Source organism: Populus alba, chromosome 8 (assembly GCF_005239225.2).
Source record: "Populus alba chromosome 8, ASM523922v2, whole genome shotgun sequence".
NCBI classification, from domain to species: domain Eukaryota; kingdom Viridiplantae; phylum Streptophyta; class Magnoliopsida; order Malpighiales; family Salicaceae; genus Populus; species Populus alba.
Window position 1 is genome coordinate 14,496,560 of NC_133291.1, and position 10,449 is coordinate 14,507,008.

The 10,449-nt window shown below is 30.3% G+C and overlaps 1 long non-coding RNA gene across 5 annotated transcripts; it reads right to left on the reverse strand.

Moving 5' to 3' along the window:
- Positions 1–3,461, reverse strand: LOC118061104 (uncharacterized). 5 transcript variants are annotated; one of them, XR_012170588.1, is made up of 3 exons: positions 2,389–3,436; positions 557–2,149; positions 1–410 (listed from the first exon to the last, which is right to left on the reverse strand). It is a non-coding gene; the product is annotated as an uncharacterized lncRNA (long non-coding RNA). The 5 variants fall into 5 exon arrangements; XR_012170589.1 differs by having other exon boundaries at positions 557–1,240; positions 1,364–3,435; XR_004689536.2 differs by having other exon boundaries at positions 557–1,017; positions 1,120–3,434.
- Positions 3,462–10,449: the final 6,988 nt, after the last annotated feature.

Below are 10,449 nucleotides of genomic sequence, written 5' to 3' on the forward strand. Positions count from 1 at the left end.
TCAACAAAATCACTCCAATAATGGAATCACACTAAATAACAAATAGGTTTTCATTACAACATTTTCTACTGGAACTACTAATCTTCTATATATAGTTTTACAAATAACCCTAAATAATTAGACTCCTGCTAATAACTAACAGTTAAGAAAAACATCAGTTAATGCTACCACTTGAATGATAATCCAATAAAATTAACATTAATTATTGGATATCTTTCCAACATAAATGGCTGGAACTTTAGCCTACACAGAGTACGAATTTGATTCAGCAAAATCCTTAGCCTTATCACCCCTATACACGTTGTTAGATTCAATCAACTCCTCCTTAATTCTGCTCTGGATGCTCCAGTATTGATCACTAGAATTTGCATCATAGATCTAATGCTGTTGATACCATCAGCTCTCGGGACCTGCCAAACAAAGCTCACAATTGATTATAAATGTCTCTCTAATATTCCACCTTTAAGGAGAACAAAAGAGAAGGTGTGATATTGCTCTAAAGCAGATTCTAGAAATCAAAAACCAAATTAAACAATTAAGTCATCAGGAAATTTACCGATTCATGCACACAAAAAGGCAGAAACTCATGATCCTATCACTGCAGACTGTAGTGCCCTCTCCTTTTCATAAGAAGTTGTTACCATTTCCTCAATTTCTTTGCTTATATTCTTTGAAAGCATACAAATTTTGAATGCTATACAACAGGGATGCCACACAGTAACGTGCCACACAAAATAGAAGTAACTAGAGCTCCAGCTCTGAATTCTAGCTTAAATTTCAGCTTTAGAGGCTTGCAAGCAGCAGGCATCGAATTTGACAGCAATCAAGGAACAGCATGAGGTTTAACAGATAAGAAAACCTTCTTGAATCTTGACTTGTTAACCTCCTATAGTCAGTTTTGGATCCATGACAACACAAAAATCTCTCTTTTTGCAGTTTGTCGTTTAAGCCTTACCCAAGTAATAGAATTACCACAGGTGCTGAATACAGCCCAAACACTTCTTTGTATCAAGAGCACTAGAACAGTATCAGAGATTAAATAAGTTAGGGAAGAATTATTGAGAAGCGAATTCACATGACAAGATGAAATTACTGACAAGAATTCTTGAGAGAATTTACATGACAACCACACAATCACAAGGGGAAAGGGGTTCTTCTTGAACTTGACTTAATCTCTTCACACATGAGAAGTATCTCACCAGGACACAGTAATTGAGATGCAGAAGTGGGAATCTGTATTCTGTAAAGCAACATGGTCTCGATCATCAAACTTCAAAAAGAATTCAAGAGGCTAAAATAAAATAGAAAAGGAACCCCCAATCAACAGAATCAGATGTCATCATTAAATCATCAATCTTCATACCTTAAACAAGTTATAGACCAAGAGATCAAGATCAAAGGAGAAGTGTAGAGAATTGGCAGAGGTTGTTTTCTTTCAAGTTCGACAAAAGTAGTCCCCAAAATAAACCCTTAAAGAGTACTTAAACATGAAAATTTATCAGAAACAACCACCAACAACAATAAACTTTTACCACTTTTATTACAGAATCTAATAACTGATCACTTTTTACTATATGTACAGCAGAACCTACAGCATGACCTAGAGCCAAGACATGTCACCATATGAAGAGGAAATAGTAGATTGTACTGTTCTTACGATGGAAAATTGGGTAACAATAACTTACATGCGTTATAGCAGCCTAACTGTTTTGAGGAAAGACCACCACAACACTGCTGGGCTGAAAATGATATTTCTATTGAAATTCCCATTTTGAGAAACTCCTCACAGAAACAGAGTATAATTTTTCCATCTGATACCACATCCATTAGCATGCTTACTGTGGATGAATACATAGCGATCTGCTATCAACCATTTCGTTGAGATCTTGTACAACACATGATGTGCAGTTTTTGAGAAGAAATCCTTTGAGAACAATGTTATAACATCTTAATCAATGGGCACTGTAAGAATGAAATATCAAGAGTCTATTTGGTCGCACATTTCAGCAAAGAGAGTTATTGCTTCATGGATCCTTCTACTCTTACAATGGCCATTGATCAAGATGTTATGACTATGAAAGCCAGAAGCGCAACTCTGGTTGACCTTTATATTTTAACTAAATATACTGTTTCTTCCGCACAATCCACCCTAATAACCAGCCAAATTTCACCATGGATGAGCTAGGGTTCAAGCCAACCATCTGACTGAATGATATAAAGTCATCTAAAACTGTTGTGATTGGTATTACCACCAAACACACCGTTTTTTTATAGCAAAAAAAAAAACTTTAATCTAATGCTAGATGCAGAAGCAGTGCAAGTTAGGGTATGAGAATTTGGAACTGGAAGATCGAACAGTAAAAATACAAACAGGAAAGTTCGCAATACCCATTTGTTGTTGAAGGTGAAAGCGGCTGCAGAAGCCCTAAAAAGGCTTTTCGCCCAATCATCTCATCTACAAAGGTCGCTCTCATTGTTTCTCTCCAGATCACTGCAATCTGCTCATCTTGAGTATCTTGTTTTTAAACAGGAAAAGGATGCCCTCCCCGTGGGCCCCGTGAGTTCATGACGAAACAAAACCCTAAAAGGCCCAAAAAGGCGCTCAAGCTCACCAGCGTCCCAGATCAATACCAGAACTATATGTTATTTCACGCAGGTCCCAGAATCTAAAAACTGGACAATTACCTTCTCTACTAAAAGATCTGGGGTTTGTGATGGTGCTTCACTACCTCCCATTCAAACAGGTGCCTTTTTTATTTTACTCCCCAAGATCAAACAGGTGTCCTTTTCTTTTAATCCCCCGGATCAGGAAATAATCCCAGCAATTCATCAAACCAAAATCAAAACTGCTTATTAATAAAAGCATGAAACAAATTAAAAGTTAATTATAAGAAAAACTCATAAATCAAATTAAACTAAAATCCCCAGATCAAGAAAGTGTGTTTTTGTTTTAATCCCCAGATCATGCAATAATCACAGCAATTTATCAAACTCAAAATCAAAACTACTCACTAATAAAAGCATGAAACAAATTAAAACCCAATTAACCAAATCACTAAACATGAAAAACCCACGAATCAAATTAGATTGAAAGAAAATGCAAAACACAAATATTAAATCATACCCATATCCTATTATTTCATCTGCTCAAGAATCCCCATAGATTCAATCATTCGACAGACACCATGGACAAAATTCAAAGAGTCCAAGAGACTGACACTATCAAAACACACACCCAACAAATAAGCTTAAAACAAATCATAATTACACAACTAATAAAAAAAAAGTGGGTGTTATTGCAAATCCAATAGAGTAGCTTAGATCATCCCCAAACTAGAGACAAAAAAAAAAAGAACTGAGTTTTATTAGTAGTGAGACAGAAAGATTGTATTTTATTTATGCTAGAGAGAGAAAAATATACAGAGAGAAGGGGAGATTGGGAGTATGGGGTTTTATCAAATGAATAAAGATGAGTTTGGGGAGTATTTTTTAAAAATGTTTTTAAAAAAATTTAAAAGTTTTTTAATTTTTTTATTTTAAATTAATATATTTTTTTATGTTTTTAAATTATTTTAATATGCTAATTTTAAAAGTAATTTTTTAAAAAATAAAATAATATTATTATCATATTTTTTTAAAAAAAAACATTTTTAAAAAAATAATCACAATTACACTTTCAAACATTCGTTAAGAACACAATCTCTTTTTATTTTCTGTGTTGTCTTCATCTTTTGCTCTCTCTCTATCCCTTTCCTCTAGCGTAAATAATTAAAAATATATATATTAAACATAATTATTCATTTAAATTAGAAATTTTGTTTTAAAATTTTTTAAATAAATTTTGATATAATTTTATTACATTTACTACTTTTTTTAGATTTCAATTGCATATATTATTTATATATATATATATATATATATATATATATATATATATATATTAAACTTATTTTACAATCATTAAATATATTTTTTTACGTAGCATACCTTCACTATATGTTAATAAACAAATTGAATTTATTCAAAAAAACAATTTATTGTGTTAAATTGCTTAATTTTTTAACAAGTTTTTATTTTAATCATTTTTGTTTTTAATTAGAAAGGTGTGCTTTTAAGAAGAAAAAAAAAACTGTGTTGTTTTTTTTAAAATATTTAAAAAGAACATTTTGATAACATTATCGAGTTGTTTTATGGATAATTATATATTAATACAATATGTGTGATTTTGATAGTAATTTGCTTATTAATATTAACAATAATATATATATATATATATATATATATATATATATATATAATTCCATTTGTTTCTTATCCAATTAAGAATCATGATAAAAAAAAATTCTGAAAAAATAAATTAATAAAAAATAAGGAATTATACTAGAATTTTTTTTCAATGAAGTTTAAATTATTTATTTTCTAACAAAAAATAATTATTTTTGGATAATTAAATAAAAAAAATAATTAACAAAAGAGTTTCTCACAACATGAGATAAGTATTTTGATAGGCAATTTTATATCAACTTTTTCAACTCAATATTAATTTTAATCCATATACTTGGTATTTAATTTGAATCAACATATTTGTTAGAATTTACTAGAACATATAATATAATCTTTCATTTATTTTATTGAGCGTGTATATCAACTTATTAGTTCGCAATTTAAATTTTTTTCTTATGAAAAAAACATTAAATTACAATTTTAATTAATTGAACTGTTAAAGAGTTTGAAACTTATCCCTTTATTCTCTCATATTAAATTACAATTTTAATATAAAGCAGTGGTTGCGCAAATTTCAAAATTAGTTTTATATATTCGGCTTTTCATTGAATTAAATCCTAAATGTAATGTTTATTTACATTTAAAGTCTCTCCAAAGCAAATGTAATAAATGGAAACATATAAAATACAACATCAACAGTTTACACATGGGATTTAATTTAAAATATGGGCAATTCAATGAACATAATTTAATAACAATAGAGGAAACAACACTCATTGAAACTTCTTTTTTTATTTATTATATGGTTAAGGAACAACCTTAATTAGTATTTACTCGTGTCTACGGCACAATGTTAAGATGAGAGAAGTGAACAAGAAGGGCACCCTATCCACGACTTAAAACGAGGCAGTAATGTATGGGAGATTGGTAGGCATGGATATTTGGTTGATGTTTGATGGTGCGCTCCTTCTTCCTGAACAAATTGGGCAATTATCATTTAAAATAACAAATATATATATATATATAGCAAATTAACATGATAGCAAAAAGTTTTGATATTTAATTAAGTGTAGCGGTTTTGAATCGTGATAAAATTTTAATTGATGTTGTGTTTTACAGACATGACATCAATTAAATTTAGAAATAACAGGTCAATTGATTTGTAATGTTCAGTTAAAACAGTCAACCAGTTTATAAAAAAAAAAATCACAAAACTGTCAAAATTAACTGTTAGAGTAGCAATTACATGGCTACTTAAAAGATCAAAAGTTATGATTTTTTTTTAGCTATCATTCTGGTCTAGTGCGACCAGATCTTTTTTTGGCATAAATTGTCTCACTGGTTCAAAATATACATGTTAGGCTATCCATATAATTTGTTTGAGGCAAATCCATAAATAGTTATGACAAACTTACATTTAACTACTCAAAATCACATGTTTTCACAAAACTGACTACATCATTGACAATTATAAAATACATTTAGAAAAAAAAAAGTTTATAAAATCATGGTTACTATATGAAACGGTCAACTATTTCATACAACTAGATTAACTGGCCAATCGATTAAATCAAAAAATTGGTAACAACACTACGTGTTAAGTTGTCATGCTTTATAAACACAATATGTTTAAATATTATTTATTTCTAAGCACAATAAAATAGTTATCACATTTTAGAATAGTGATATTTAGTAAATGTCATGTTTTAAAAGTGTAATAAGATAAAAGTATGTTATTTTATTATTATTTTTAAATAATATTATTTTATCAAAAAATTTATTTGAACATGCTAATTTTTTTTTTTTAATCCTTGTCTTATTCTCCAATTATCCAACCCGATCAATGTTGTTGTTGCTAAGAAAGGGTTAGGGTGGTTGGCAATGATGACATTTTATTATGCACTTTTGGGTCCATTTAATAAGGGGTCATACAGAGAAATACCATTATTCTGGAATTTTATAGTTGAGATTTAGGCCAGTGGCTGTGCGCTGTCCTGTGGCCACAATTTAATGTGTTGATATTGCAGTGTAGGGTAATTCTTTAAATATTTTTAATTGAAAATATATAAAAATAATTTTTTTATTTTTAATAGTAATATATTAAAATTATTGAAAAAATTCAATTTAATATTTTTAAGATGAAAAAAAATTTAAAAATAACTTTTAAAAGCATAAACTACTACATTGTCAAATAGAAATAGCCAAGGTTTGACTTGGTTTAAGCTTGATGGGTTGATTTAATCAATTTGTGAGTTGACGGATCTACAGACCTTTAATGTCTGTATAAACTCAACAAATAAACATAGTAAAAAATAATTGGTCTCAAGTTCAGCTCATTTAACTAAATTAAGTTAAATTTTAACATGATAACCAATAAAGATTTTTTAAAGTTTTTAAGGAAAGAATACTCAAAAAGATAAAAGTTCTTGAAGATGCATAAGGAATTAAAAAGTTTTTCTAAAAATAATTTTCCAAATTTTTTAAGAAGTAAAGATTATTCTTGTCGCACGTCACCGCGCAGCTTTCGGCTGGTGATTTTTTATTTTTGTTGTCTTGCTTTGATTTGGTTTGTTGGGAGTCGCCACCTAGTATTTAATTGAGGACTACTAGAAAATCCGGATGTACTAGTCTTGTCAGAGATTCACAGGTAAGAGACTGCTTGTGGTTAGAGAAGGTATTAGCACCCATAACGCACTCTACCTAAGGTAAGCTGCTTCGTGGCTTTGAAGCGTTAAAGAAGTTTTAAAAATTTGATCTTTTCATCGAATATTAGAAATACAACTTACATATAAGTTAATAATTCTTGACTGTGAGCAAATCAAAATATTAAATTCTTCTTTATTCTTTGCAATTTTATCATACATAAATAAAACAAATCCATAAAACAAATACAAACACACACATACACTTTTACTATATATTTTTTTTTTCTTTTCTTTTATATACCACTACAAATTATAAAAATTCAAAAAAAACTAAACAAAAATTACATTAAACAATTCAAAAATTACAAAAACAGCCCCTAAGCCTTCTGAAATCTGCAGGAACAGTGTCGAGGAAGGTTTCTGGGCGCGGGAACAGTGGCGGCGCGTTTTTTCACGTGCCACCGCCACAAGCAACACCTGGAAATGGACGGATTTGGTTGGCTATCTTCTTCCCTTCCCTTCCTTGCCGACTGTGAGGAACACCATTACCTGTAATAACAAAAAACACATAAACAATCGATTTTAGTTCTTTTTTTCTTTTGTTTTGCAGATCTGCTTCTCTCTTCGCAACTCGCTTTCTTTTCATTTCCCCTTGTTCTTTGTTTCAAGCGGCCACCAATGTGACCATAGGGCTACTGGCCTTTGGGTTTCCGTTCGGTCTACAGTTGTCAGTGGTCGATGAATTTGTGGCTAGGTGTGGATGGCGTTGTTGCGAGGGAGAAGGAACAGTTGGGGATGGCAGTAGGCTAAGGGAGAGTGGGAGGAAGAGGATGATGAGCGGCCTCTGAGAAAGGAGAGGTTGTTTCGGGTTAGTGGGAGAAATGGAAGGAGTTGTGTGCAAGGCGGTTGGGAGGCTATGGGTTTGAGAGAGGAGGGCTTGTCTCGCAACCGGCTGGAGAAAAAAAATCAAAACCAGGGGGGCAACTGTTTGGCTTATTTTTGGCCGAAGTAAGACCAATGAACAGAAGGGGGGTTGCCTTGGCTTCTCTGGTTTTGTCTGGAGAAGGAATAAGCTGCTTGGGTGAGAGTTTTTCAATGGGAAGAGGGGAGATGACTGGGAGGGAGAGTTCGGTGATGGTTTTGTTTTCCAAAGAAGGGAGCTGCGGTTTAGAGAATATGAGAAGAAAGGGAAGGGGGCGCTCCTTTGAAAGAGATGGGCTTAGGGTTAGGGTTTTCTTTTTTGTATTTTTCTAATGTTTCAAAATTACACCCCTATTTGAGTGTGTTGATTAGACCATTATTTATAGGTAAAAATGTTGCTAGGTTTTCAAACTTGGTCCCTCAACTTCTTTTTATTTCTTGTAAATTTGATTTTTTTTTTCTTATCAACATCCACTCTAGTGAGGAAAATTGATGATTTAAAAAAAACACATTAAAAGTCGAATGCGTTCCCAAAACCTTTAAAAATTTAAATTCTTTTGAGACGATATTAAAAATTTTAAAAATAATGCAAATATATTAAAAAACGTATTTTTTGGATTGTTGATGTTTTTTTGCAATTTTTGGATTTTTTTCTGAAAATTTATCAAAACATGGGTTAAAAATTGGGTAGCAACAATTCTTTTAGAAAAAAATTATGATTTTGAAGAAATTTAAGGAAGAACAAAAATTCTATAATAACAATAGAGAAAATGACACTAATTAAAACTCTTTTATATTCTTGAACAACAATGAAATCTCATTAATCCAAAAACAATATTATATAGTATAAAGTAAAATTCAATACAAAAGAGATTCAACATTATAATGTTTCTGATTTTTTTATTATAAAAAAGTTAATATAAACAAATAACATAGAGAGAAATAACCAAATTCCTGAGACCCAAATCTAAAATGTGGTGAAACCACTTTGCTGTCCAAGTCTAGCAGGTAAGGCACATCATACAAATTATTTCAAGAAATTAAACTAGCAAACGTTAAAGCAAGGGTAAGGATATAACTTATCTTGCAGTTTTTTAATTTTTTTTTTTTTTTTTGCCTTTTTGTGATGTGAAGGAAATAACCATTTTAGTTTGATTTTTGAAAAAGTCATGAAAATACTTTACATAAAAATTAAGTTATTTTTTATGGTTGTGTTGATGAGCTCAACTATGATTGTATGATTTGTCCAAAAAAATAAGTATTATGAGAAATATAGAATTCTCTAATGTTTAAGTTAGTGTGTGTGTGTGTGTATAATTGGGACATGTCTTTCTTGAAATTTCTTTTTAATTTGTAGGTATACGTCTAGATTTTAAGAGTTTTTCTATATATATATATATATATATATATATATATAAAATTATATTATTAATGAAGAAATTAACAAGAATTAATGCTCAAGCTAGTCATCCATTGACTAGCTATAATTGCTTGTTGGTTGATTAACATGAATTAATGTTCAAGCTAGTCATCCTTTAACTAACCATAATTGCTTGTTGGTTGATGTGTGATGCAATGTTTTTTGTGTTATGTATATTGTTAATGAAAAATGTTGGTAATTGTTTTTCATTGATGAAGCAAAAGGTGATTGTTATATATATATATATAATTGTTGGTAATTCTCTAACCATATTATTGTTGGTTGATGTGTGATGCAATGTTTTTGTGTTATGTAAATTGTTCTTTTTATGTCAGCTATAATCCATCATAATGTATTTTTGTGCATTTTTAGAGTTTCTAATAACTTACTTTCTTAATGTGAATTAAATTTGGAAGAGATTATTACTGGAAAAGTTTTATTTTCTCCCAAAAATAATTATTTGAGATTGAATGGTAACGGCTTTAAATCAGGTTTTGGTGGTTGAACACTTGAAGGTATGGACTCAATTGATCGTGGTGGCAATTACTTAATTTTTGATCTTCAACTATTTACCTTTGATTCTTCGAGAAAATAAACCACTTGCAAATCTTTAGATTCATTAAACTTAATTTCACTGCAAGTAGTTTGAAATTGATTATAAACTAATTTTTCAATAAAGTCTACTTCCTGTAAATCATTATCATCTCCAGGTTGCTTGCAAATGTTAAAAATATTCATCTGCAATGTTATGTTTCCAAATGATAACTTCATCAGTCTATTCCTACAATTAATCAATACATTAGAAGTTGCAAGAAATGGACGTCCTAAAATAATAGGAATTAAATTACACGCTTCAACAAGTTGTGTATCCAAGACAATAAAATCCAGAGAATAAATGAATTTATCAACTTGTACTAACACATCTTCAACTATTCCTCTAGGCACTTTTACATATCTATCAGTAAGTAAAAGAGTTACAGAAGTTGGTTTTAACTCACCTAGATTGAGACTCTGAAAAACTGAAAATGAAAGTATATTCACACTAGCTCCAAGATCAAGTAAAGAATTAATAGCATTTGACAAGGTAAAATTTACAATTTGTTCACAGACCCCAAGTAGAAGTGGACATCCTTTATCCTTTACTCTTTTTAGGATACTCTCAAGTGCAACGTTCGCAACATCTTGCTCAGCTACTTTTTTATGTAAGAAAGCTTTTTTGGATCTATATCGTGCTCCATC